The sequence below is a fragment of the Rhinoderma darwinii genome, unplaced genomic scaffold (genome assembly GCF_050947455.1).
Source record: "Rhinoderma darwinii isolate aRhiDar2 unplaced genomic scaffold, aRhiDar2.hap1 Scaffold_4278, whole genome shotgun sequence".
NCBI classification, from domain to species: Eukaryota; Metazoa; Chordata; class Amphibia; order Anura; family Rhinodermatidae; genus Rhinoderma; species Rhinoderma darwinii.
In genome coordinates this window covers 88,577-112,569 of record NW_027463804.1, presented here as the reverse complement: position 1 = coordinate 112,569, position 23,993 = coordinate 88,577, and the positions used below count along the sequence as shown (strand labels likewise).

The following is a 23,993-nucleotide window of genomic DNA, read 5'->3' as shown; positions in this document are numbered from 1 at the left end:
AAGCTGCTTTCAATCCAAAAAGGTGGATGCAGACAGGTGATCTTTGGCCTGCTTCGGACCAAAAACCAGGAAAAATCCTCAGCGACTTAGTAGGGCCTCTTGTGAGGGGAGCCTGTCTGGCAGGCGCTATGCAACTCATACTTACCTGGCAGGGGAGATACCATGATCACTAAGGTGGTTCTCCCAGGGTGAGGCTCATCCATTGCACTTCGGGTGTGCTGACCCCTGCGATTTCCCCAAATGCGGGAAACTCGACTGCATAATTTGTGGTAGTGGGGGACTGCGTTCGCGCTTTCCCCTGATTTACTCTGGTGAAAAACAGTGCTTATTATTCAATGCTGACTATTACTAGTCAGAGATACTTGCTAGATCGATCGATCGAGCGAGCCAGCCATCAATTGACCTCTGGGTGGCCAAGAGGATTGGATACTCCTCTCTCCCTTATCAGCTGCCTTTGGTTTTGTGGCTTTCCTATGTGATGCTTTATCTCAATGTTAGTGCAGAGTGTAACGTAAAGTGTAGGACCTGTGCCTTTGCTGTACTATGTTGTGCTACTTTGAGCCTGTGTCAAAGATATTGATTGATTGGGCTGGTTGACGGTATACTGTATGCTTGTGATTTGACCACTGATTGTTAACAAAGCTGCTTTCAATCCAAAAAGGTGGATGCAGACAGGTGATCTTTGGCCTGCTTCGGACCAAAAACCAGGAAAAATCCTCAGCGACTTAGTAGGGCCTCTTGTGAGGGGAGCCTGTCTGGCAGGCGCTATGCAACTCATACTTACCTGGCAGGGGAGATACCATGATCATTAAGGTGGTTCTCCCAGGGTGAGGCTCATCCATTGCACTTCGGGTGTGCTGACCCCTGCGATTTCCCCAAATGCGGGAAACTCGACTGCATAATTTGTGGTAGTGGGGGACTGCGTTCGCGCTTTCCCCTGATTTACTCTGGTGAAAAACAGTGCTTATTATTCAATGCTGACTGTTACTAGTCAGAGGTACTTGTATGCTTGTGATTTAACCACCGATTGTCAACAAAGCTGTTTTTCAATCCAAAATGTGGTACATTATCTCTTTATATTTAGCTGTATACGCAGCCTTTGTCTCCCCCTCGTGGATGAACAACAGTGTGATCAGTGAAGTTTCTTTTTCTGCTGGGCTTCGAGAAGTCAGGGCATGGCGAGCCTTTCCCTAACCTAACCTATCCTTCCTCTCTGTCTCACAGGTGACGGCATGCAAATGTGGGGACTGCTTCATCGGCACGGCAATGCTCTGACCAGAAGCCGCCGCCCCATATGCTAATACCCTGGTTGCTGTGCATCTTGGAAGTGCTTAGACTTGAGCCTGTGTCTTATGGAATTTGGGGTGCCTGCACACCCCTGGCTCCGTACAATGAGGTGCATCCGTTTTTTGGCGCAGTTGGATCCAGACAGGTGATCTTTGGCCTGCTTCGGACCAAAAACCAGGAAAAATCCTCAGCGACTTAGTAGGGCCTCTTGTGAGGGAGCCTGTCTGGCAGGCGCTATGCAACTCATACTTACCTGGCAGGGGAGATACCATGATCACTAAGGTGGTTCTCCCAGGGTGAGGCTCATCCATTGCACTTCGGGTGTGCTGACCCCTGCGATTTCCCCAAATGCGGGAAACTCGACTGCATAATTTGTGGTAGTGGGGGACTGCGTTCGCGCTTTCCCCTGATTTACTCTGGTGAAAAACAGTGCTTATTAATCAATGCTGACTATTACTAGTCAGAGATACTTGCTAGATCGATCGATCGAGCGAGCCAGCCATCAATTGACCTCTGGGTGGCCAAGAGGATTGGATACTCTCTCTCCTTATCAGCTGCCTTTGGTTTTGTGGCTTTCCTATGTGATGCTTTATCTCAATGTTAGTGCAGAGTGTAACGTAAAGTGTAGGACCTGTGCCTTTGCTGTACTATGTTGTGCTACTTTGAGCCTGTGTCAAAGATATTGATTGATTGGGCTGGTTGACGGTATACTGTATGCTTGTGATTTGACCACTGATTGTTAACAAAGCTGCTTTCAATCCAAAAAGGTGGATGCAGACAGGTGATCTTTGGCCTGCTTCGGACCAAAAACCAGGAAAAATCCTCAGCGACTTAGTAGGGCCTCTTGTGAGGGGAGCCTGTCTGGCAGGCGCTATGCAACTCTACTTACCTGGCAGGGGAGATACCATGATCACTAAGGTGGTTCTCCCAGGGTGAGGCTCATCCATTGCACTTCGGGTGTGCTGACCCTGCGATTTCCCCAAATGCGGGAAACTCGACTGCATAATTGTGGTAGTGGGGGACTGCGTTCGCGCTTTCCCCTGATTTACTCTGGTGAAAAACAGTGCTTATTATTCAATGCTGACTATTACTAGTTCAGAGATACTTGCTAGATCGATCGATCGAGCGAGCCAGCCATCAATTGACCTCTGGGTGGCCAAGAGGATTGGATACTCCTCTCTCCCTTATCAGCTGCCTTTGGTTTTGTGGCTTTCCTATGTGATGCTTTATCTCAATGTTAGTGCAGAGTGTAACGTAAAGTGTAGGACCTGTGCCTTTGCTGTACTATGTTGTGCTACTTTGAGCCTGTGTCAAAAGATATTGATTGATTGGGCTGGTTGACGGTATACTTGTATGCTTGTGATTTGACCACTGATTGTTAACAAAGCTGCTTTCAATCCAAAAAGGTGGATGCAGACAGGTGATCTTTGGCCTGCTTCGGACCAAAAACCAGGAAAAATCCTCAGCGACTTAGTAGGGCCTCTTGTGAGGGGAGCCTGTCTGGCAGGCGCTATGCAACTCATACTTACCTGGCAGGGGAGATACCATGATCATTAAGGTGGTTCTCCCAGGGTGAGGCTCAGCCATTGCACTTCGGGTGTGCTGACCCCTGCGATTTCCCCAAATGCGGAAACTCGACTGCATAATTTGTGGTAGTGGGGGACTGCGTTTGCGCTTTCCCCTGATTTACTCTGGTGAAAAACAGTGCTTATTATTCAATGCTGACTATTACTAGTCAGAGATACTTGCTAGATCGAGCGAGCCAGCCATCAATTGACCTCTGGGTGGCCAAGAGGATTGGATACTCCTCTCTCCCTTATCAGCTGCCTTTGGTTTTGTGGCTTTCCTATGTGATGCTTTATCTCAATGTTAGTGCAGAGTGTAACGTAAAGTGTAGGACCTGTGCCTTTGCTGTACTATGTTGTGCTACTTTGAGCCTGTGTCAAAGATATTGATTGATTGGGCTGGTTGACGGTATACTGTATGCTTGTGATTTGACCACTGATTGTTAACAAAGCTGCTTTCAATCCAAAAAGGTGGATGCAGACAGGTGATCTTTGGCCTGCTTCGGACCAAAAACCAGGAAAAATCCTCAGCGACTTAGTAGGGCCTCTTGTGAGGGAGCCTGTCTGGCAGGCGCTATGCAACTCATACTTACCTGGCAGGGGAGATACCATGATCACTAAGGTGGTTCTCCCAGGGTGAGGCTCATCCATTGCACTTCGGGTGTGCTGACCCCTGCGATTTCCCCAAATGCGGGAAACTCGACTGCATAATTTGTGGTAGTGGGGGACTGCGTTCGCGCTTTCCCCTGATTTACTCTGGTGAAAAACAGTGCTTATTATTCAATGCTGACTATTACTAGTTCAGAGATACTTGCTAGATCGATCGATCGAGCGAGCCAGCCATCAATTGACCTCTGGGTGGCCAAGAGGATTGGATACTCCTCTCTCCCTTATCAGCTGCCTTTGGTTTTGTGGCTTTCCTATGTGATGCTTTATCTCAATGTTAGTGCAGAGTGTAACGTAAAGTGTAGGACCTGTGCCTTTGCTGTACTATGTTGTGCTACTTTGAGCCTGTGTCAAAGATATTGATTGATTGGGCTGGTTGACGGTATACTGTATGCTTGTGATTTGACCACTGATTGTTAACAAAGCTGCTTTCAATCCAAAAAGGTGGATGCAGACAGGTGATCTTTGGCCTGCTTCGGACCAAAAACCAGGAAAATCCTCAGCGACTTAGTAGGGCCTCTTGTGAGGGGAGCCTGTCTGGCAGGCGCTATGCAACTCATACTTACCTGGCAGGGGAGATACCATGATCATTAAGGTGGTTCTCCCAGGGTGAGGCTCATCCATTGCACTTCGGGTGTGCTGACCCCTGCGATTTCCCCAAATGCGGGAAACTCGACTGCATAATTTGTGGTAGTGGGGGACTGCGTTCGCGCTTTCCCCTGATTTACTCTGGTGAAAAACAGTGCTTATTATTCAATGCTGACTGTTACTAGTCAGAGGTACTTGTATGCTTGTGATTTAACCACCGATTGTCAACAAAGCTGTTTTTCAATCCAAAATGTGGTACATTATCTCTTTATATTTAGCTGTATACGCAGCCTTTGTCTCCCCCTCGTGGATGAACAACAGTGTGATCAGTGAAGTTTCTTTTTCTGCTGGGCTTCGAGAAGTCAGGGCATGGCGAGCCTTTCCTAACCTAACCTATCCTTCCTCTCTGTCTCACAGGTGACGGCATGCAAATGTGGGGACTGCTTCATCGGCACGGCAATGCTCTGACCAGAAGCCGCCGCCCCATATGCTAATACCCTGGTTGCTGTGCATCTTGGAAGTGCTTAGACTTGAGCCTGTGTCTTATGGAATTTGGGGTGCCTGCACACCCCTGCCTCCGTACAATGAGGTGCATCCGTTTTTTGGCGCAGTTGGATCCAGACAGGTGATCTTTGGCCTGCTTCGGACCAAAAACCAGGAAAAATCCTCAGCGACTTAGTAGGGCCTCTTGTGAGGGGAGCCTGTCTGGCAGGCGCTATGCAACTCATACTTACCTGGCAGGGGGAGATACCATGATCACTAAGGTGGTTCTCCCAGGGTGAGGCTCATCCATTGCACTTCGGGTGTGCTGACCCCTGCGATTTCCCCAAATGCGGGAAACTCGACTGCATAATTTGTGGTAGTGGGGGACTGCGTTCGCGCTTTCCCCTGATTTACTCTGGTGAAAAACAGTGCTTATTAATCAATGCTGACTATTACTAGTCAGAGATACTTGCTAGATCGATCGATCGAGCGAGCCAGCCATCAATTGACCTCTGGGTGGCCAAGAGGATTGGATACTCCTCTCTCCCTTATCAGCTGCCTTTGGTTTTGTGGCTTTCCTATGTGATGCTTTATCTCAATGTTAGTGCAGAGTGTAACGTAAAGTGTAGGACTGTGCCTTTGCTGTACTATGTTGTGCTACTTTGAGCCTGTGTCAAAGATATTGATTGATTGGGCTGGTTGACGGTATACTGTATGCTTGTGATTTGACCACTGATTGTTAACAAAGCTGCTTTCAATCCAAAAGGTGGATGCAGACAGGTGATCTTTGCCTGCTTCGGACCAAAAACCAGGAAAAATCCTCAGCGACTTAGTAGGGCCTCTTGTGAGGGAGCCTGTCTGGCAGGCGCTATGCAACTCATACTTACCTGGCAGGGAGATACCATGATCACTAAGGTGGTTCTCCCAGGGTGAGGCTCATCCATTGCACTTCGGGTGTGCTGACCCCTGCGATTTCCCCAAATGCGGGAAACTCGACTGCATAATTTGTGGTAGTGGGGGACTGCGTTCGCGCTTTCCCTGATTTACTCTGGTGAAAAACAGTGCTTATTATTCAATGCTGACTATTACTAGTCAGAGATACTTGCTAGATCGATCGATCGAGCGAGCCAGCCATCAATTGACCTCTGGGTGGCCAAGAGGATTGGATACTCTCTCTCCCTTATCAGCTGCCTTTGGTTTTGTGGCTTTCTATGTGATGCTTTATCTCAATGTTAGTGCAGAGTGTAACGTAAAGTGTAGGACCTGTGCCTTTGCTGTACTATGTTGTGCTACTTTGAGCCTGTGTCAAAGATATTGATTGATTGGGCTGGTTGACGGTATACTGTATGCTTGTGATTTGACCACTGATTGTTAACAAAGCTGCTTTCAATCCAAAAAGGTGGATGCAGACAGGTGATCTTTGGCCTGCTTCGGACCAAAAACCAGGAAAAATCCTCAGCGACTTAGTAGGGCCTCTTGTGAGGGGAGCCTGTCTGGCAGGCGCTATGCAACTCAGACTTACCTGGCAGGGGGAGATACCATGATCATTAAGGTGGTTCTCCAGGGTGAGGCTCAGCCATTGCACTTCGGGTGTGCTGACCCCTGCGATTTCCCCAAATGCGGGAAACTCGACTGCATAATTTGTGGTAGTGGGGGACTGCGTTCGCGCTTTCCCCTGATTTACTCTGGTGAAAACAGTGCTTATTATTCAATGCTGACTATTACTAGTCAGAGATACTTGCTAGATCGATCGATCGAGCGAGCCAGCCATCAATTGACCTCTGGGTGGCCAAGAGGAATTGGATACTCCTCTCTCCCTTATCAGCTGCCTTTGGTTTTGTGGCTTTCCTATGTGATGCTTTATCTCAATGTTAGTGCAGAGTGTAACGTAAAGTGTAGGACCTGTGCCTTTGCCTGTAATATGTTGTGCTACTTTGAGCCTGTGTCAAAGATATTGATTGATTGGGCTGGTTGACGGTATACTGTATGCTTGTGATTTGACCACTGATTGTTAACAAAGCTGCTTTCAATCCAAAAAGGTGGATGCAGACAGGTGATCTTTGGCCTGCTTCGGACCAAAAACCAGGAAAAATCCTCAGCGACTTAGTAGGGCCTCTTGTGAGGGGAGCCTGTCTGGCAGGCGCTATGCAACTCATACTTACCTGGCAGGGGAGATACCATGATCACTAAGGTGGTTCTCCCAGGGTGAGGCTCATCCATTGCACTTCGGGTGTGCTGACCCCTGCGATTTCCCAAATGCGGGAAACTCGACTGCATAATTTGTGGTAGTGGGGGACTGCGTTCGCGCTTTCCCCTGATTTACTCTGGTGAAAAACAGTGCTTATTATTCAATGCTGACTATTACTAGTCAGAGATACTTGCTAGATCGATCGATCGAGCGAGCCAGCCATCAATTGACCTCTGGGTGGCCAAGAGGATTGGATACTCCTCTCTCCCTTATCAGCTGCCTTTGGTTTTGTGGCTTTCCTATGTGATGCTTTATCTCAATGTTAGTGCAGAGTGTAACGTAAAGTGTAGGACCTGTGCCTTTGCTGTACTATGTTGTGCTACTTTGAGCCTGTGTCAAAGATATTGATTGATTGGGCTGGTTGACGGTATACTGTATGCTTGTGATTTGACCACTGATTGTTAACAAAGCTGCTTTCAATCCAAAAAGGTGGATGCAGACAGGTGATCTTTGGCCTGCTTCGGACCAAAAACCAGGAAAAATCCTCAGCGACTTAGTAGGGCCTCTTGTGAGGGGGAGCCTGTCTGGCAGGCGCTATGCAACTCATACTTACCTGGCAGGGGAGATACCATGATCATTAAGGTGGTTCTCCCAGGGTGAGGCTCAGCCATTGCACTTCGGGTGTGCTGACCCCTGCGATTTCCCCAAATGCGGGAAACTCGACTGCATAATTTGTGGTAGTGGGGGACTGCGTTCGCGCTTTCCCCTGATTTACTCTGGTGAAAAACAGTGCTTATTATTCAATGCTGACCTATTACTAGTCAGAGATACTTGCTAGATCGATCGATCGAGCGAGCCAGCCATCAATTGACCTCTGGGTGGCCAAGAGGATTGGATACTCCTCTTCCTTATCAGCTGCCTTTGGTTTTTGTGGCTTTCCTATGTGATGCTTTATCTCAATGTTAGTGCAGAGTGTAACGTAAAGTGTAGGACCTGTGCCTTTGCTGTACTATGTTGTGCTACTTTGAGCCTGTGTCAAAGATATTGATTGATTGGGCTGGTTGACGGTATACTGTATGCTTGTGATTTGACCACTGATTGTTAACAAAGCTGCTTTCAATCCAAAAAGGTGGATGCAGACAGGTGATCTTTGGCCTGCTTCGGACCAAAAACCAGGAAAAATCCTCAGCGACTTAGTAGGGCCTCTTGTGAGGGGAGCCTGTCTGGCAGGCGCTATGCAACTCATACTTACCTGGCAGGGGAGATACCATGATCACTAAGGTGGTTCTCCCAGGGTGAGGCTCATCCATTGCACTTCGGGTGTGCTGACCCCTGCGATTTCCCCAAATGCGGGAAACTCGACTGCATAATTTGTGGTAGTGGGGGACTGCGTTCGCGCTTTCCCCTGATTTACTCTGGTGAAAAACAGTGCTTATTATTCAATGCTGACTATTACTAGTCAGAGATACTTGCTAGATCGATCGATCGAGCGAGCCAGCCATCAATTGACCTCTGGGTGGCCAAGAGGATTGGATACTCCTCTCTCCCTTATCAGCTGCCTTTGGTTTTGTGGCTTTCCTATGTGATGCTTTATCTCAATGTTAGTGCAGAGTGTAACGTAAAGTGTAGGACCTGTGCCTTTGCTGTACTATGTTGTGCTACTTTGAGCCTGTGTCAAAGATATTGATTGATTGGGCTGGTTGACGGTATACTGTATGCTTGTGATTTGACCACTGATTGTTAACAAAGCTGCTTTCAATCCAAAAAGGTGGATGCAGACAGGTGATCTTTGGCCTGCTTCGGACCAAAAACCAGGAAAAATCCTCAGCGACTTAGTAGGGCCTCTTGTGAGGGGAGCCTGTCTGGCAGGCGCTATGCAACTCATACTTACCTGGCAGGGGAGATACCATGATCATTAAGGTGGTTCTCCCAGGGTGAGGCTCAGCCATTGCACTTCGGGTGTGCTGACCCCTGCGATTTCCCCAAATGCGGGAAACTCGACTGCATAATTTGTGGTAGTGGGGGACTGCGTTCGCGCTTTCCCCTGATTTACTCTGGTGAAAAACAGTGCTTATTATTCAATGCTGACTATTACTAGTCAGAGATACTTGCTAGATCGATCGATCGAGCGAGCCAGCCATCAATTGACCTCTGGGTGGCCAAGAGGATTGGATACTCCTCTCTCCCTTATCAGCTGCCTTTGGTTTTGTGGCTTTCCTATGTGATGCTTTATCTCAATGTTAGTGCAGAGTGTAACGTAAAGTGTAGGACCTGTGCCTTTGCTGTACTATGTTGTGCTACTTTGAGCCTGTGTCAAAGATATTGATTGATTGGGCTGGTTGACGGTATACTGTATGCTTGTGATTTGACCACTGATTGTTAACAAAGCTGCTTTCAATCCAAAAAGGTGGATGCAGACAGGTGATCTTTGGCCTGCTTCGGACCAAAAACCAGGAAAAATCCTCAGCGACTTAGTAGGGCCTCTTGTGAGGGGAGCCTGTCTGGCAGGCGCTATGCAACTCATACTTACCTGGCAGGGGAGATACCATGATCACTAAGGTGGTTCTCCCAGGGTGAGGCTCATCCATTGCACTTCGGGTGTGCTGACCCCTGCGATTTCCCCAAATGCGGGAAACTCGACTGCATAATTTGTGGTAGTGGGGGACTGCGTTCGCGCTTTCCCCTGATTTACTCTGGTGAAAAACAGTGCTTATTATTCAATGCTGACTATTACTAGTCAGAGATACTTGCTAGATCGATCGATCGAGCGAGCCAGCCATCAATTGACCTCTGGGTGGCCAAGAGGATTGGATACTCCTCTCTCCCTTATCAGCTGCCTTTGGTTTTGTGGCTTTCCTATGTGATGCTTTATCTCAATGTTAGTGCAGAGTGTAACGTAAAGTGTAGGACCTGTGCCTTTGCTGTACTATGTTGTGCTACTTTGAGCCTGTGTCAAAGATATTGATTGATTGGGCTGGTTGACGGTATACTGTATGCTTGTGATTTGACCACTGATTGTTAACAAAGCTGCTTTCAATCCAAAAAGGTGGATGCAGACAGGTGATCTTTGGCCTGCTTCGGACCAAAAACCAGGAAAAATCCTCAGCGACTTAGTAGGGCCTCTTGTGAGGGGAGCCTGTCTGGCAGGCGCTATGCAACTCATACTTACCTGGCAGGGGAGATACCATGATCATTAAGGTGGTTCTCCCAGGGTGAGGCTCAGCCATTGCACTTCGGGTGTGCTGACCCCTGCGATTTCCCCAAATGCGGGAAACTCGACTGCATAATTTGTGGTAGTGGGGGACTGCGTTCGCGCTTTCCCCTGATTTACTCTGGTGAAAAACAGTGCTTATTATTCAATGCTGACTATTACTAGTCAGAGATACTTGCTAGATCGATCGATCGATCGAGCGAGCCAGCCATCAATTGACCTCTGGGTGGCCAAGAGGATTGGATACTCCTCTCTCCCTTATCAGCTGCCTTTGGTTTTGTGGCTTTCCTATGTGATGCTTTATCTCAATGTTAGTGCAGAGTGTAACGTAAAGTGTAGGACCTGTGCCTTTGCTGTACTATGTTGTGCTACTTTGAGCCTGTGTCAAAGATATTGATTGATTGGGCTGGTTGACGGTATACTGTATGCTTGTGATTTGACCACTGATTGTTAACAAAGCTGCTTTCAATCCAAAAAGGTGGATGCAGACAGGTGATCTTTGGCCTGCTTCGGACCAAAAACCAGGAAAAATCCTCAGCGACTTAGTAGGGCCTCTTGTGAGGGGAGCCTGTCTGGCAGGCGCTATGCAACTCATACTTACCTGGCAGGGGAGATACCATGATCATTAAGGTGGTTCTCCCAGGGTGAGGCTCATCCATTGCACTTCGGGTGTGCTGACCCCTGCGATTTCCCCAAATGCGGGAAACTCGACTGCATAATTTGTGGTAGTGGGGGACTGCGTTTGCGCTTTCCCCTGATTTACTCTGGTGAAAAACAGTGCTTATTATTCAATGCTGACTATTACTAGTCAGAGATACTTGCTAGATCGAGCGAGCCAGCCATCAATTGACCTCTGGGTGGCCAAGAGGATTGGATACTCCTCTCTCCCTTATCAGCTGCCTTTGGTTTTGTGGCTTTCCTATGTGATGCTTTATCTCAATGTTAGTGCAGAGTGTAACGTAAAGTGTAGGACCTGTGCCTTTGCTGTACTATGTTGTGCTACTTTGAGCCTGTGTCAAAGATATTGATTGATTGGGCTGGTTGACGGTATACTGTATGCTTGTGATTTGACCACTGATTGTTAACAAAGCTGCTTTCAATCCAAAAAGGTGGATGCAGACAGGTGATCTTTGGCCTGCTTCGGACCAAAAACCAGGAAAAATCCTCAGCGACTTAGTAGGGCCTCTTGTGAGGGGAGCCTGTCTGGCAGGCGCTATGCAACTCATACTTACCTGGCAGGGGAGATACCATGATCACTAAGGTGGTTCTCCCAGGGTGAGGCTCATCCATTGCACTTCGGGTGTGCTGACCCCTGCGATTTCCCCAAATGCGGGAAACTCGACTGCATAATTTGTGGTAGTGGGGGACTGCGTTCGCGCTTTCCCCTGATTTACTCTGGTGAAAAACAGTGCTTATTATTCAATGCTGACTATTACTAGTCAGAGATACTTGCTAGATCGATCGATCGAGCGAGCCAGCCATCAATTGACCTCTGGGTGGCCAAGAGGATTGGATACTCCTCTCTCCCTTATCAGCTGCCTTTGGTTTTGTGGCTTTCCTATGTGATGCTTTATCTCAATGTTAGTGCAGAGTGTAACGTAAAGTGTAGGACCTGTGCCTTTGCTGTACTATGTTGTGCTACTTTGAGCCTGTGTCAAAGATATTGATTGATTGGGCTGGTTGACGGTATACTGTATGCTTGTGATTTGACCACTGATTGTTAACAAAGCTGCTTTCAATCCAAAAAGGTGGATGCAGACAGGTGATCTTTGGCCTGCTTCGGACCAAAAACCAGGAAAAATCCTCAGCGACTTAGTAGGGCCTCTTGTGAGGGGAGCCTGTCTGGCAGGCGCTATGCAACTCATACTTACCTGGCAGGGGAGATACCATGATCATTAAGGTGGTTCTCCCAGGGTGAGGCTCAGCCATTGCACTTCGGGTGTGCTGACCCCTGCGATTTCCCCAAATGCGGGAAACTCGACTGCATAATTTGTGGTAGTGGGGGACTGCGTTTGCGCTTTCCCCTGATTTACTCTGGTGAAAAACAGTGCTTATTATTCAATGCTGACTATTACTAGTCAGAGATACTTGCTAGATCGAGCGAGCCAGCCATCAATTGACCTCTGGGTGGCCAAGAGGATTGGATACTCCTCTCTCCCTTATCAGCTGCCTTTGGTTTTGTGGCTTTCCTATGTGATGCTTTATCTCAATGTTAGTGCAGAGTGTAACGTAAAGTGTAGGACCTGTGCCTTTGCTGTACTATGTTGTGCTACTTTGAGCCTGTGTCAAAGATATTGATTGATTGGGCTGGTTGACGGTATACTGTATGCTTGTGATTTGACCACTGATTGTTAACAAAGCTGCTTTCAATCCAAAAAGGTGGATGCAGACAGGTGATCTTTGGCCTGCTTCGGACCAAAAACCAGGAAAAATCCTCAGCGACTTAGTAGGGCCTCTTGTGAGGGGAGCCTGTCTGGCAGGCGCTATGCAACTCATACTTACCTGGCAGGGGAGATACCATGATCACTAAGGTGGTTCTCCCAGGGTGAGGCTCATCCATTGCACTTCGGGTGTGCTGACCCCTGCGATTTCCCCAAATGCGGGAAACTCGACTGCATAATTTGTGGTAGTGGGGGACTGCGTTCGCGCTTTCCCCTGATTTACTCTGGTGAAAAACAGTGCTTATTATTCAATGCTGACTATTACTAGTCAGAGATACTTGCTAGATCGATCGATCGAGCGAGCCAGCCATCAATTGACCTCTGGGTGGCCAAGAGGATTGGATACTCCTCTCTCCCTTATCAGCTGCCTTTGGTTTTGTGGCTTTCCTATGTGATGCTTTATCTCAATGTTAGTGCAGAGTGTAACGTAAAGTGTAGGACCTGTGCCTTTGCTGTACTATGTTGTGCTACTTTGAGCCTGTGTCAAAGATATTGATTGATTGGGCTGGTTGACGGTATACTGTATGCTTGTGATTTGACCACTGATTGTTAACAAAGCTGCTTTCAATCCAAAAAGGTGGATGCAGACAGGTGATCTTTGGCCTGCTTCGGACCAAAAACCAGGAAAAATCCTCAGCGACTTAGTAGGGCCTCTTGTGAGGGGAGCCTGTCTGGCAGGCGCTATGCAACTCATACTTACCTGGCAGGGGAGATACCATGATCATTAAGGTGGTTCTCCCAGGGTGAGGCTCATCCATTGCACTTCGGGTGTGCTGACCCCTGCGATTTCCCCAAATGCGGGAAACTCGACTGCATAATTTGTGGTAGTGGGGGACTGCGTTCGCGCTTTCCCCTGATTTACTCTGGTGAAAAACAGTGCTTATTATTCAATGCTGACTGTTACTAGTCAGAGGTACTTGTATGCTTGTGATTTAACCACCGATTGTCAACAAAGCTGTTTTTCAATCCAAAATGTGGTACATTATCTCTTTATATTTAGCTGTATACGCAGCCTTTGTCTCCCCCTCGTGGATGAACAACAGTGTGATCAGTGAAGTTTCTTTTTCTGCTGGGCTTCGAGAAGTCAGGGCATGGCGAGCCTTTCCCTAACCTAACCTATCCTTCCTCTCTGTCTCACAGGTGACGGCATGCAAATGTGGGGACTGCTTCATCGGCACGGCAATGCTCTGACCAGAAGCCGCCGCCCCATATGCTAATACCCTGGTTGCTGTGCATCTTGGAAGTGCTTAGACTTGAGCCTGTGTCTTATGGAATTTGGGGTGCCTGCACACCCCTGGCTCCGTACAATGAGGTGCATCCGTTTTTTGGCGCAGTTGGATCCAGACAGGTGATCTTTGGCCTGCTTCGGACCAAAAACCAGGAAAAATCCTCAGCGACTTAGTAGGGCCTCTTGTGAGGGGAGCCTGTCTGGCAGGCGCTATGCAACTCATACTTACCTGGCAGGGGAGATACCATGATCACTAAGGTGGTTCTCCCAGGGTGAGGCTCATCCATTGCACTTCGGGTGTGCTGACCCCTGCGATTTCCCCAAATGCGGGAAACTCGACTGCATAATTTGTGGTAGTGGGGGACTGCGTTCGCGCTTTCCCCTGATTTACTCTGGTGAAAAACAGTGCTTATTAATCAATGCTGACTATTACTAGTCAGAGATACTTGCTAGATCGATCGATCGAGCGAGCCAGCCATCAATTGACCTCTGGGTGGCCAAGAGGATTGGATACTCCTCTCTCCCTTATCAGCTGCCTTTGGTTTTGTGGCTTTCCTATGTGATGCTTTATCTCAATGTTAGTGCAGAGTGTAACGTAAAGTGTAGGACCTGTGCCTTTGCTGTACTATGTTGTGCTACTTTGAGCCTGTGTCAAAGATATTGATTGATTGGGCTGGTTGACGGTATACTGTATGCTTGTGATTTGACCACTGATTGTTAACAAAGCTGCTTTCAATCCAAAAAGGTGGATGCAGACAGGTGATCTTTGGCCTGCTTCGGACCAAAAACCAGGAAAAATCCTCAGCGACTTAGTAGGGCCTCTTGTGAGGGGAGCCTGTCTGGCAGGCGCTATGCAACTCATACTTACCTGGCAGGGGAGATACCATGATCACTAAGGTGGTTCTCCCAGGGTGAGGCTCATCCATTGCACTTCGGGTGTGCTGACCCCTGCGATTTCCCCAAATGCGGGAAACTCGACTGCATAATTTGTGGTAGTGGGGGACTGCGTTCGCGCTTTCCCCTGATTTACTCTGGTGAAAAACAGTGCTTATTATTCAATGCTGACTATTACTAGTCAGAGATACTTGCTAGATCGATCGATCGAGCGAGCCAGCCATCAATTGACCTCTGGGTGGCCAAGAGGATTGGATACTCCTCTCTCCCTTATCAGCTGCCTTTGGTTTTGTGGCTTTCCTATGTGATGCTTTATCTCAATGTTAGTGCAGAGTGTAACGTAAAGTGTAGGACCTGTGCCTTTGCTGTACTATGTTGTGCTACTTTGAGCCTGTGTCAAAGATATTGATTGATTGGGCTGGTTGACGGTATACTGTATGCTTGTGATTTGACCACTGATTGTTAACAAAGCTGCTTTCAATCCAAAAAGGTGGATGCAGACAGGTGATCTTTGGCCTGCTTCGGACCAAAAACCAGGAAAAATCCTCAGCGACTTAGTAGGGCCTCTTGTGAGGGGAGCCTGTCTGGCAGGCGCTATGCAACTCATACTTACCTGGCAGGGGAGATACCATGATCATTAAGGTGGTTCTCCCAGGGTGAGGCTCAGCCATTGCACTTCGGGTGTGCTGACCCCTGCGATTTCCCCAAATGCGGGAAACTCGACTGCATAATTTGTGGTAGTGGGGGACTGCGTTTGCGCTTTCCCCTGATTTACTCTGGTGAAAAACAGTGCTTATTATTCAATGCTGACTATTACTAGTCAGAGATACTTGCTAGATCGAGCGAGCCAGCCATCAATTGACCTCTGGGTGGCCAAGAGGATTGGATACTCCTCTCTCCCTTATCAGCTGCCTTTGGTTTTGTGGCTTTCCTATGTGATGCTTTATCTCAATGTTAGTGCAGAGTGTAACGTAAAGTGTAGGACCTGTGCCTTTGCTGTACTATGTTGTGCTACTTTGAGCCTGTGTCAAAGATATTGATTGATTGGGCTGGTTGACGGTATACTGTATGCTTGTGATTTGACCACTGATTGTTAACAAAGCTGCTTTCAATCCAAAAAGGTGGATGCAGACAGGTGATCTTTGGCCTGCTTCGGACCAAAAACCAGGAAAAATCCTCAGCGACTTAGTAGGGCCTCTTGTGAGGGGAGCCTGTCTGGCAGGCGCTATGCAACTCATACTTACCTGGCAGGGGAGATACCATGATCACTAAGGTGGTTCTCCCAGGGTGAGGCTCATCCATTGCACTTCGGGTGTGCTGACCCCTGCGATTTCCCCAAATGCGGGAAACTCGACTGCATAATTTGTGGTAGTGGGGGACTGCGTTCGCGCTTTCCCCTGATTTACTCTGGTGAAAAACAGTGCTTATTATTCAATGCTGACTATTACTAGTCAGAGATACTTGCTAGATCGATCGATCGAGCGAGCCAGCCATCAATTGACCTCTGGGTGGCCAAGAGGATTGGATACTCCTCTCTCCCTTATCAGCTGCCTTTGGTTTTGTGGCTTTCCTATGTGATGCTTTATCTCAATGTTAGTGCAGAGTGTAACGTAAAGTGTAGGACCTGTGCCTTTGCTGTACTATGTTGTGCTACTTTGAGCCTGTGTCAAAGATATTGATTGATTGGGCTGGTTGACGGTATACTGTATGCTTGTGATTTGACCACTGATTGTTAACAAAGCTGCTTTCAATCCAAAAAGGTGGATGCAGACAGGTGATCTTTGGCCTGCTTCGGACCAAAAACCAGGAAAAATCCTCAGCGACTTAGTAGGGCCTCTTGTGAGGGGAGCCTGTCTGGCAGGCGCTATGCAACTCATACTTACCTGGCAGGGGAGATACCATGATCATTAAGGTGGTTCTCCCAGGGTGAGGCTCATCCATTGCACTTCGGGTGTGCTGACCCCTGCGATTTCCCCAAATGCGGGAAACTCGACTGCATAATTTGTGGTAGTGGGGGACTGCGTTCGCGCTTTCCCCTGATTTACTCTGGTGAAAAACAGTGCTTATTATTCAATGCTGACTGTTACTAGTCAGAGGTACTTGTATGCTTGTGATTTAACCACCGATTGTCAACAAAGCTGTTTTTCAATCCAAAATGTGGTACATTATCTCTTTATATTTAGCTGTATACGCAGCCTTTGTCTCCCCCTCGTGGATGAACAACAGTGTGATCAGTGAAGTTTCTTTTTCTGCTGGGCTTCGAGAAGTCAGGGCATGGCGAGCCTTTCCCTAACCTAACCTATCCTTCCTCTCTGTCTCACAGGTGACGGCATGCAAATGTGGGGACTGCTTCATCGGCACGGCAATGCTCTGACCAGAAGCCGCCGCCCCATATGCTAATACCCTGGTTGCTGTGCATCTTGGAAGTGCTTAGACTTGAGCCTGTGTCTTATGGAATTTGGGGTGCCTGCACACCCCTGGCTCCGTACAATGAGGTGCATCCGTTTTTTGGCGCAGTTGGATCCAGACAGGTGATCTTTGGCCTGCTTCGGACCAAAAACCAGGAAAAATCCTCAGCGACTTAGTAGGGCCTCTTGTGAGGGGAGCCTGTCTGGCAGGCGCTATGCAACTCATACTTACCTGGCAGGGGAGATACCATGATCACTAAGGTGGTTCTCCCAGGGTGAGGCTCATCCATTGCACTTCGGGTGTGCTGACCCCTGCGATTTCCCCAAATGCGGGAAACTCGACTGCATAATTTGTGGTAGTGGGGGACTGCGTTCGCGCTTTCCCCTGATTTACTCTGGTGAAAAACAGTGCTTATTATTCAATGCTGACTATTACTAGTCAGAGATACTTGCTAGATCGATCGATCGAGCGAGCCAGCCATCAATTGACCTCTGGGTGGCCAAGAGGATTGGATACTCCTCTCTCCCTTATCAGCTGCCTTTGGTTTTGTGGCTTTCCTATGTGATGCTTTATCTCAATGTTAGTGCAGAGTGTAACGTAAAGTGTAGGACCTGTGCCTTTGCTGTACTATGTTGTGCTACTTTGAGCCTGTGTCAAAGATATTGATTGATTGGGCTGGTTGACGGTATACTGTATGCTTGTGATTTGACCACTGATTGTTAACAAAGCTGCTTTCAATCCAAAAAGGTGGATGCAGACAGGTGATCTTTGGCCTGCTTCGGACCAAAAACCAGGAAAAATCCTCAGCGACTTAGTAGGGCCTCTTGTGAGGGGAGCCTGTCTGGCAGGCGCTATGCAACTCATACTTACCTGGCAGGGGAGATACCATGATCATTAAGGTGGTTCTCCCAGGGTGAGGCTCAGCCATTGCACTTCGGGTGTGCTGACCCCTGCGATTTCCCCAAATGCGGGAAACTCGACTGCATAATTTGTGGTAGTGGGGGACTGCGTTCGCGCTTTCCCCTGATTTACTCTGGTGAAAAACAGTGCTTATTATTCAATGCTGACTATTACTAGTCAGAGATACTTGCTAGATCGATCGATCGAGCGAGCCAGCCATCAATTGACCTCTGGGTGGCCAAGAGGATTGGATACTCCTCTCTCCCTTATCAGCTGCCTTTGGTTTTGTGGCTTTCCTATGTGATGCTTTATCTCAATGTTAGTGCAGAGTGTAACGTAAAGTGTAGGACCTGTGCCTTTGCTGTACTATGTTGTGCTACTTTGAGCCTGTGTCAAAGATATTGATTGATTGGGCTGGTTGACGGTATACTGTATGCTTGTGATTTGACCACTGATTGTTAACAAAGCTGCTTTCAATCCAAAAAGGTGGATGCAGACAGGTGATCTTTGGCCTGCTTCGGACCAAAAACCAGGAAAAATCCTCAGCGACTTAGTAGGGCCTCTTGTGAGGGGAGCCTGTCTGGCAGGCGCTATGCAACTCATACTTACCTGGCAGGGGAGATACCATGATCACTAAGGTGGTTCTCCCAGGGTGAGGCTCATCCATTGCACTTCGGGTGTGCTGACCCCTGCGATTTCCCCAAATGCGGGAAACTCGACTGCATAATTTGTGGTAGTGGGGGACTGCGTTCGCGCTTTCCCCTGATTTACTCTGGTGAAAAACAGTGCTTATTATTCAATGCTGACTATTACTAGTCAGAGATACTTGCTAGATCGATCGATCGAGCGAGCCAGCCATCAATTGACCTCTGGGTGGCCAAGAGGATTGGATACTCCTCTCTCCCTTATCAGCTGCCTTTGGTTTTGTGGCTTTCCTATGTGATGCTTTATCTCAATGTTAGTGCAGAGTGTAACGTAAAGTGTAGGACCTGTGCCTTTGCTGTACTATGTTGTGCTACTTTGAGCCTGTGTCAAAGATATTGATTGATTGGGCTGGTTGACGGTATACTGTATGCTTGTGATTTGACCACTGATTGTTAACAAAGCTGCTTTCAATCCAAAAAGGTGGATGCAGACAGGTGATCTTTGGCCTGCTTCGGACCAAAAACCAGGAAAAATCCTCAGCGACTTAGTAGGGCCTCTTGTGAGGGGAGCCTGTCTGGCAGGCGCTATGCAACTCATACTTACCTGGCAGGGGAGATACCATGATCATTAAGGTGGTTCTCCCAGGGTGAGGCTCAGCCATTGCACTTCGGGTGTGCTGACCCCTGCGATTTCCCCAAATGCGGGAAACTCGACTGCATAATTTGTGGTAGTGGGGGACTGCGTTCGCGCTTTCCCCTGATTTACTCTGGTGAAAAACAGTGCTTATTATTCAATGCTGACTATTACTAGTCAGAGATACTTGCTAGATCGATCGATCGAGCGAGCCAGCCATCAATTGACCTCTGGGTGGCCAAGAGGATTGGATACTCCTCTCTCCCTTATCAGCTGCCTTTGGTTTTGTGGCTTTCCTATGTGATGCTTTATCTCAATGTTAGTGCAGAGTGTAACGTAAAGTGTAGGACCTGTGCCTTTGCTGTACTATGTTGTGCTACTTTGAGCCTGTGTCAAAGATATTGATTGATTGGGCTGGTTGACGGTATACTGTATGCTTGTGATTTGACCACTGATTGTTAACAAAGCTGCTTTCAATCCAAAAAGGTGGATGCAGACAGGTGATCTTTGGCCTGCTTCGGACCAAAAACCAGGAAAAATCCTCAGCGACTTAGTAGGGCCTCTTGTGAGGGGAGCCTGTCTGGCAGGCGCTATGCAACTCATACTTACCTGGCAGGGGAGATACCATGATCATTAAGGTGGTTCTCCCAGGGTGAGGCTCATCCATTGCACTTCGGGTGTGCTGACCCCTGCGATTTCCCCAAATGCGGGAAACTCGACTGCATAATTTGTGGTAGTGGGGGACTGCGTTTGCGCTTTCCCCTGATTTACTCTGGTGAAAAACAGTGCTTATTATTCAATGCTGACTATTACTAGTCAGAGATACTTGCTAGATCGAGCGAGCCAGCCATCAATTGACCTCTGGGTGGCCAAGAGGATTGGATACTCCTCTCTCCCTTATCAGCTGCCTTTGGTTTTGTGGCTTTCCTATGTGATGCTTTATCTCAATGTTAGTGCAGAGTGTAACGTAAAGTGTAGGACCTGTGCCTTTGCTGTACTATGTTGTGCTACTTTGAGCCTGTGTCAAAGATATTGATTGATTGGGCTGGTTGACGGTATACTGTATGCTTGTGATTTGACCACTGATTGTTAACAAAGCTGCTTTCAATCCAAAAAGGTGGATGCAGACAGGTGATCTTTGGCCTGCTTCGGACCAAAAACCAGGAAAAATCCTCAGCGACTTAGTAGGGCCTCTTGTGAGGGGAGCCTGTCTGGCAGGCGCTATGCAACTCATACTTACCTGGCAGGGGAGATACCATGATCACTAAGGTGGTTCTCCCAGGGTGAGGCTCATCCATTGCACTTCGGGTGTGCTGACCCCTGCGATTTCCCCAAATGCGGGAAACTCGACTGCATAATTTGTGGTAGTGGGGGACTGCGTTCGCGCTTTCCCCTGATTTACTCTGGTGAAAAACAGTGCTTATTATTCAATGCTGACTATTACTAGTCAGAGATACTTGCTAGATCGATCGATCGAGCGAGCCAGCCATCAATTGACCTCTGGGTGGCCAAGAGGATTGGATACTCCTCTCTCCCTTATCAGCTGCCTTTGGTTTTGTGGCTTTCCTATGTGATGCTTTATCTCAATGTTAGTGCAGAGTGTAACGTAAAGTGTAGGACCTGTGCCTTTGCTGTACTATGTTGTGCTACTTTGAGCCTGTGTCAAAGATATTGATTGATTGGGCTGGTTGACGGTATACTGTATGCTTGTGATTTGACCACTGATTGTTAACAAAGCTGCTTTCAATCCAAAAAGGTGGATGCAGACAGGTGATCTTTGGCCTGCTTCGGACCAAAAACCAGGAAAAATCCTCAGCGACTTAGTAGGGCCTCTTGTGAGGGGAGCCTGTCTGGCAGGCGCTATGCAACTCATACTTACCTGGCAGGGGAGATACCATGATCATTAAGGTGGTTCTCCCAGGGTGAGGCTCAGCCATTGCACTTCGGGTGTGCTGACCCCTGCGATTTCCCCAAATGCGGGAAACTCGACTGCATAATTTGTGGTAGTGGGGGACTGCGTTTGCGCTTTCCCCTGATTTACTCTGGTGAAAAACAGTGCTTATTATTCAATGCTGACTATTACTAGTCAGAGATACTTGCTAGATCGAGCGAGCCAGCCATCAATTGACCTCTGGGTGGCCAAGAGGATTGGATACTCCTCTCTCCCTTATCAGCTGCCTTTGGTTTTGTGGCTTTCCTATGTGATGCTTTATCTCAATGTTAGTGCAGAGTGTAACGTAAAGTGTAGGACCTGTGCCTTTGCTGTACTATGTTGTGCTACTTTGAGCCTGTGTCAAAGATATTGATTGATTGGGCTGGTTGACGGTATACTGTATGCTTGTGATTTGACCACTGATTGTTAACAAAGCTGCTTTCAATCCAAAAAGGTGGATGCAGACAGGTGATCTTTGGCCTGCTTCGGACCAAAAACCAGGAAAAATCCTCAGCGACTTAGTAGGGCCTCTTGTGAGGGGAGCCTGTCTGGCAGGCGCTATGCAACTCATACTTACCTGGCAGGGGAGATACCATGATCACTAAGGTGGTTCTCCCAGGGTGAGGCTCATCCATTGCACTTCGGGTGTGCTGACCCCTGCGATTTCCCCAAATGCGGGAAACTCGACTGCATAATTTGTGGTAGTGGGGGACTGCGTTCGCGCTTTCCCCTGATTTACTCTGGTGAAAAACAGTGCTTATTATTCAATGCTGACTATTACTAGTCAGAGATACTTGCTAGATCGATCGATCGAGCGAGCCAGCCATCAATTGACCTCTGGGTGGCCAAGAGGATTGGATACTCCTCTCTCCCTTATCAGCTGCCTTTGGTTTTGTGGCTTTCCTATGTGATGCTTTATCTCAATGTTAGTGCAGAGTGTAACGTAAAGTGTAGGACCTGTGCCTTTGCTGTACTATGTTGTGCTACTTTGAGCCTGTGTCAAAGATATTGATTGATTGGGCTGGTTGACGGTATACTGTATGCTTGTGATTTGACCACTGATTGTTAACAAAGCTGCTTTCAATCCAAAAAGGTGGATGCAGACAGGTGATCTTTGGCCTGCTTCGGACCAAAAACCAGGAAAAATCCTCAGCGACTTAGTAGGGCCTCTTGTGAGGGGAGCCTGTCTGGCAGGCGCTATGCAACTCATACTTACCTGGCAGGGGAGATACCATGATCATTAAGGTGGTTCTCCCAGGGTGAGGCTCATCCATTGCACTTCGGGTGTGCTGACCCCTGCGATTTCCCCAAATGCGGGAAACTCGACTGCATAATTTGTGGTAGTGGGGGACTGCGTTCGCGCTTTCCCCTGATTTACTCTGGTGAAAAACAGTGCTTATTATTCAATGCTGACTGTTACTAGTCAGAGGTACTTGTATGCTTGTGATTTAACCACCGATTGTCAACAAAGCTGTTTTTCAATCCAAAATGTGGTACATTATCTCTTTATATTTAGCTGTATACGCAGCCTTTGTCTCCCCCTCGTGGATGAACAACAGTGTGATCAGTGAAGTTTCTTTTTCTGCTGGGCTTCGAGAAGTCAGGGCATGGCGAGCCTTTCCCTAACCTAACCTATCCTTCCTCTCTGTCTCACAGGTGACGGCATGCAAATGTGGGGACTGCTTCATCGGCACGGCAATGCTCTGACCAGAAGCCGCCGCCCCATATGCTAATACCCTGGTTGCTGTGCATCTTGGAAGTGCTTAGACTTGAGCCTGTGTCTTATGGAATTTGGGGTGCCTGCACACCCCTGGCTCCGTACAATGAGGTGCATCCGTTTTTTGGCGCAGTTGGATCCAGACAGGTGATCTTTGGCCTGCTTCGGACCAAAAACCAGGAAAAATCCTCAGCGACTTAGTAGGGCCTCTTGTGAGGGGAGCCTGTCTGGCAGGCGCTATGCAACTCATACTTACCTGGCAGGGGAGATACCATGATCACTAAGGTGGTTCTCCCAGGGTGAGGCTCATCCATTGCACTTCGGGTGTGCTGACCCCTGCGATTTCCCCAAATGCGGGAAACTCGACTGCATAATTTGTGGTAGTGGGGGACTGCGTTCGCGCTTTCCCCTGATTTACTCTGGTGAAAAACAGTGCTTATTAATCAATGCTGACTATTACTAGTCAGAGATACTTGCTAGATCGATCGAGCGAGCCAGCCATCAATTGACCTCTGGGTGGCCAAGAGGATTGGATACTCCTCTCTCCCTTATCAGCTGCCTTTGGTTTTGTGGCTTTCCTATGTGATGCTTTATCTCAATGTTAGTGCAGAGTGTAACGTAAAGTGTAGGACCTGTGCCTTTGCTGTACTATGTTGTGCTACTTTGAGCCTGTGTCAAAGATATTGATTGATTGGGCTGGTTGACGGTATACTGTATGCTTGTGATTTGACCACTGATTGTTAACAAAGCTGCTTTCAATCCAAAAAGGTGGATGCAGACAGGTGATCTTTGGCCTGCTTCGGACCAAAAACCAGGAAAAATCCTCAGCGACTTAGTAGGGCCTCTTGTGAGGGGAGCCTGTCTGGCAGGCGCTATGCAACTCATACTTACCTGGCAGGGGAGATACCATGATCACTAAGGTGGTTCTCCCAGGGTGAGGCTCATCCATTGCACTTCGGGTGTGCTGACCCCTGCGATTTCCCCAAATGCGGGAAACTCGACTGCATAATTTGTGGTAGTGGGGGACTGCGTTCGCGCTTTCCCCTGATTTACTCTGGTGAAAAACAGTGCTTATTATTCAATGCTGACTATTACTAGTCAGAGATACTTGCTAGATCGATCGATCGAGCGAGCCAGCCATCAATTGACCTCTGGGTGGCCAAGAGGATTGGATACTCCTCTCTCCCTTATCAGCTGCCTTTGGT

At 48.0% G+C, this 23,993-nt stretch overlaps 37 non-coding genes across 37 annotated transcripts; all 37 read left to right on the top strand.

Annotated features, from left to right (window-relative positions):
• The first annotated feature begins 137 nt into the window (after positions 1 to 137).
• On the top strand, positions 138 to 301 carry LOC142710769 (U1 spliceosomal RNA). The gene has a single exon (XR_012869761.1). It is a non-coding gene; the product is annotated as a U1 spliceosomal RNA (small nuclear RNA).
• A 475-nt stretch (positions 302 to 776) lies between these two features.
• Positions 777 to 940, top strand: LOC142710870 (U1 spliceosomal RNA). Its single transcript, XR_012869851.1, has one exon. It is a non-coding gene; the product is annotated as a U1 spliceosomal RNA (small nuclear RNA).
• A 592-nt stretch (positions 941 to 1,532) lies between these two features.
• LOC142710768 (U1 spliceosomal RNA) lies at positions 1,533 to 1,696 on the top strand. Its single transcript, XR_012869760.1, has one exon. It is a non-coding gene; the product is annotated as a U1 spliceosomal RNA (small nuclear RNA).
• A 472-nt stretch (positions 1,697 to 2,168) lies between these two features.
• On the top strand, positions 2,169 to 2,330 carry LOC142710865 (U1 spliceosomal RNA). Its single transcript, XR_012869847.1, has one exon. It is a non-coding gene; the product is annotated as a U1 spliceosomal RNA (small nuclear RNA).
• Positions 2,331 to 2,808: 478 nt separating this feature from the next.
• LOC142710847 (U1 spliceosomal RNA) lies at positions 2,809 to 2,971 on the top strand. Its single transcript, XR_012869831.1, has one exon. It is a non-coding gene; the product is annotated as a U1 spliceosomal RNA (small nuclear RNA).
• Positions 2,972 to 3,437: 466 nt separating this feature from the next.
• LOC142710767 (U1 spliceosomal RNA) lies at positions 3,438 to 3,601 on the top strand. Its single transcript, XR_012869759.1, has one exon. It is a non-coding gene; the product is annotated as a U1 spliceosomal RNA (small nuclear RNA).
• Positions 3,602 to 4,076: 475 nt separating this feature from the next.
• LOC142710869 (U1 spliceosomal RNA) lies at positions 4,077 to 4,240 on the top strand. Its single transcript, XR_012869850.1, has one exon. It is a non-coding gene; the product is annotated as a U1 spliceosomal RNA (small nuclear RNA).
• Positions 4,241 to 4,832: 592 nt separating this feature from the next.
• On the top strand, positions 4,833 to 4,997 carry LOC142710852 (U1 spliceosomal RNA). Its single transcript, XR_012869836.1, has one exon. It is a non-coding gene; the product is annotated as a U1 spliceosomal RNA (small nuclear RNA).
• Positions 4,998 to 5,468: 471 nt separating this feature from the next.
• On the top strand, positions 5,469 to 5,631 carry LOC142710862 (U1 spliceosomal RNA). The gene has a single exon (XR_012869845.1). It is a non-coding gene; the product is annotated as a U1 spliceosomal RNA (small nuclear RNA).
• Positions 5,632 to 6,103: 472 nt separating this feature from the next.
• LOC142710863 (U1 spliceosomal RNA) lies at positions 6,104 to 6,267 on the top strand. Its single transcript, XR_012869846.1, has one exon. It is a non-coding gene; the product is annotated as a U1 spliceosomal RNA (small nuclear RNA).
• Positions 6,268 to 6,743: 476 nt separating this feature from the next.
• Positions 6,744 to 6,906, top strand: LOC142710843 (U1 spliceosomal RNA). Its single transcript, XR_012869827.1, has one exon. It is a non-coding gene; the product is annotated as a U1 spliceosomal RNA (small nuclear RNA).
• A 476-nt stretch (positions 6,907 to 7,382) lies between these two features.
• Positions 7,383 to 7,546, top strand: LOC142710811 (U1 spliceosomal RNA). Its single transcript, XR_012869798.1, has one exon. It is a non-coding gene; the product is annotated as a U1 spliceosomal RNA (small nuclear RNA).
• Positions 7,547 to 8,021: 475 nt separating this feature from the next.
• LOC142710766 (U1 spliceosomal RNA) lies at positions 8,022 to 8,185 on the top strand. The gene has a single exon (XR_012869758.1). It is a non-coding gene; the product is annotated as a U1 spliceosomal RNA (small nuclear RNA).
• A 475-nt stretch (positions 8,186 to 8,660) lies between these two features.
• LOC142710810 (U1 spliceosomal RNA) lies at positions 8,661 to 8,824 on the top strand. The gene has a single exon (XR_012869797.1). It is a non-coding gene; the product is annotated as a U1 spliceosomal RNA (small nuclear RNA).
• Positions 8,825 to 9,299: 475 nt separating this feature from the next.
• Positions 9,300 to 9,463, top strand: LOC142710765 (U1 spliceosomal RNA). Its single transcript, XR_012869757.1, has one exon. It is a non-coding gene; the product is annotated as a U1 spliceosomal RNA (small nuclear RNA).
• A 475-nt stretch (positions 9,464 to 9,938) lies between these two features.
• LOC142710807 (U1 spliceosomal RNA) lies at positions 9,939 to 10,102 on the top strand. Its single transcript, XR_012869795.1, has one exon. It is a non-coding gene; the product is annotated as a U1 spliceosomal RNA (small nuclear RNA).
• Positions 10,103 to 10,581: 479 nt separating this feature from the next.
• Positions 10,582 to 10,745, top strand: LOC142710801 (U1 spliceosomal RNA). Its single transcript, XR_012869789.1, has one exon. It is a non-coding gene; the product is annotated as a U1 spliceosomal RNA (small nuclear RNA).
• Positions 10,746 to 11,212: 467 nt separating this feature from the next.
• Positions 11,213 to 11,376, top strand: LOC142710763 (U1 spliceosomal RNA). Its single transcript, XR_012869756.1, has one exon. It is a non-coding gene; the product is annotated as a U1 spliceosomal RNA (small nuclear RNA).
• Positions 11,377 to 11,851: 475 nt separating this feature from the next.
• Positions 11,852 to 12,015, top strand: LOC142710841 (U1 spliceosomal RNA). Its single transcript, XR_012869826.1, has one exon. It is a non-coding gene; the product is annotated as a U1 spliceosomal RNA (small nuclear RNA).
• A 467-nt stretch (positions 12,016 to 12,482) lies between these two features.
• On the top strand, positions 12,483 to 12,646 carry LOC142710762 (U1 spliceosomal RNA). The gene has a single exon (XR_012869755.1). It is a non-coding gene; the product is annotated as a U1 spliceosomal RNA (small nuclear RNA).
• A 475-nt stretch (positions 12,647 to 13,121) lies between these two features.
• Positions 13,122 to 13,285, top strand: LOC142710868 (U1 spliceosomal RNA). The gene has a single exon (XR_012869849.1). It is a non-coding gene; the product is annotated as a U1 spliceosomal RNA (small nuclear RNA).
• A 593-nt stretch (positions 13,286 to 13,878) lies between these two features.
• On the top strand, positions 13,879 to 14,042 carry LOC142710761 (U1 spliceosomal RNA). Its single transcript, XR_012869754.1, has one exon. It is a non-coding gene; the product is annotated as a U1 spliceosomal RNA (small nuclear RNA).
• Positions 14,043 to 14,517: 475 nt separating this feature from the next.
• LOC142710760 (U1 spliceosomal RNA) lies at positions 14,518 to 14,681 on the top strand. The gene has a single exon (XR_012869753.1). It is a non-coding gene; the product is annotated as a U1 spliceosomal RNA (small nuclear RNA).
• Positions 14,682 to 15,156: 475 nt separating this feature from the next.
• LOC142710840 (U1 spliceosomal RNA) lies at positions 15,157 to 15,320 on the top strand. Its single transcript, XR_012869825.1, has one exon. It is a non-coding gene; the product is annotated as a U1 spliceosomal RNA (small nuclear RNA).
• A 467-nt stretch (positions 15,321 to 15,787) lies between these two features.
• LOC142710758 (U1 spliceosomal RNA) lies at positions 15,788 to 15,951 on the top strand. Its single transcript, XR_012869751.1, has one exon. It is a non-coding gene; the product is annotated as a U1 spliceosomal RNA (small nuclear RNA).
• A 475-nt stretch (positions 15,952 to 16,426) lies between these two features.
• On the top strand, positions 16,427 to 16,590 carry LOC142710867 (U1 spliceosomal RNA). Its single transcript, XR_012869848.1, has one exon. It is a non-coding gene; the product is annotated as a U1 spliceosomal RNA (small nuclear RNA).
• Positions 16,591 to 17,183: 593 nt separating this feature from the next.
• LOC142710757 (U1 spliceosomal RNA) lies at positions 17,184 to 17,347 on the top strand. The gene has a single exon (XR_012869750.1). It is a non-coding gene; the product is annotated as a U1 spliceosomal RNA (small nuclear RNA).
• A 475-nt stretch (positions 17,348 to 17,822) lies between these two features.
• LOC142710806 (U1 spliceosomal RNA) lies at positions 17,823 to 17,986 on the top strand. Its single transcript, XR_012869794.1, has one exon. It is a non-coding gene; the product is annotated as a U1 spliceosomal RNA (small nuclear RNA).
• Positions 17,987 to 18,461: 475 nt separating this feature from the next.
• On the top strand, positions 18,462 to 18,625 carry LOC142710756 (U1 spliceosomal RNA). Its single transcript, XR_012869749.1, has one exon. It is a non-coding gene; the product is annotated as a U1 spliceosomal RNA (small nuclear RNA).
• Positions 18,626 to 19,100: 475 nt separating this feature from the next.
• On the top strand, positions 19,101 to 19,264 carry LOC142710805 (U1 spliceosomal RNA). The gene has a single exon (XR_012869793.1). It is a non-coding gene; the product is annotated as a U1 spliceosomal RNA (small nuclear RNA).
• A 475-nt stretch (positions 19,265 to 19,739) lies between these two features.
• LOC142710800 (U1 spliceosomal RNA) lies at positions 19,740 to 19,903 on the top strand. The gene has a single exon (XR_012869788.1). It is a non-coding gene; the product is annotated as a U1 spliceosomal RNA (small nuclear RNA).
• A 467-nt stretch (positions 19,904 to 20,370) lies between these two features.
• On the top strand, positions 20,371 to 20,534 carry LOC142710755 (U1 spliceosomal RNA). Its single transcript, XR_012869748.1, has one exon. It is a non-coding gene; the product is annotated as a U1 spliceosomal RNA (small nuclear RNA).
• A 475-nt stretch (positions 20,535 to 21,009) lies between these two features.
• LOC142710839 (U1 spliceosomal RNA) lies at positions 21,010 to 21,173 on the top strand. The gene has a single exon (XR_012869824.1). It is a non-coding gene; the product is annotated as a U1 spliceosomal RNA (small nuclear RNA).
• Positions 21,174 to 21,640: 467 nt separating this feature from the next.
• Positions 21,641 to 21,804, top strand: LOC142710754 (U1 spliceosomal RNA). Its single transcript, XR_012869747.1, has one exon. It is a non-coding gene; the product is annotated as a U1 spliceosomal RNA (small nuclear RNA).
• A 475-nt stretch (positions 21,805 to 22,279) lies between these two features.
• LOC142710858 (U1 spliceosomal RNA) lies at positions 22,280 to 22,443 on the top strand. Its single transcript, XR_012869841.1, has one exon. It is a non-coding gene; the product is annotated as a U1 spliceosomal RNA (small nuclear RNA).
• Positions 22,444 to 23,036: 593 nt separating this feature from the next.
• Positions 23,037 to 23,200, top strand: LOC142710752 (U1 spliceosomal RNA). Its single transcript, XR_012869746.1, has one exon. It is a non-coding gene; the product is annotated as a U1 spliceosomal RNA (small nuclear RNA).
• A 471-nt stretch (positions 23,201 to 23,671) lies between these two features.
• LOC142710751 (U1 spliceosomal RNA) lies at positions 23,672 to 23,835 on the top strand. The gene has a single exon (XR_012869745.1). It is a non-coding gene; the product is annotated as a U1 spliceosomal RNA (small nuclear RNA).
• Positions 23,836 to 23,993: the final 158 nt, after the last annotated feature.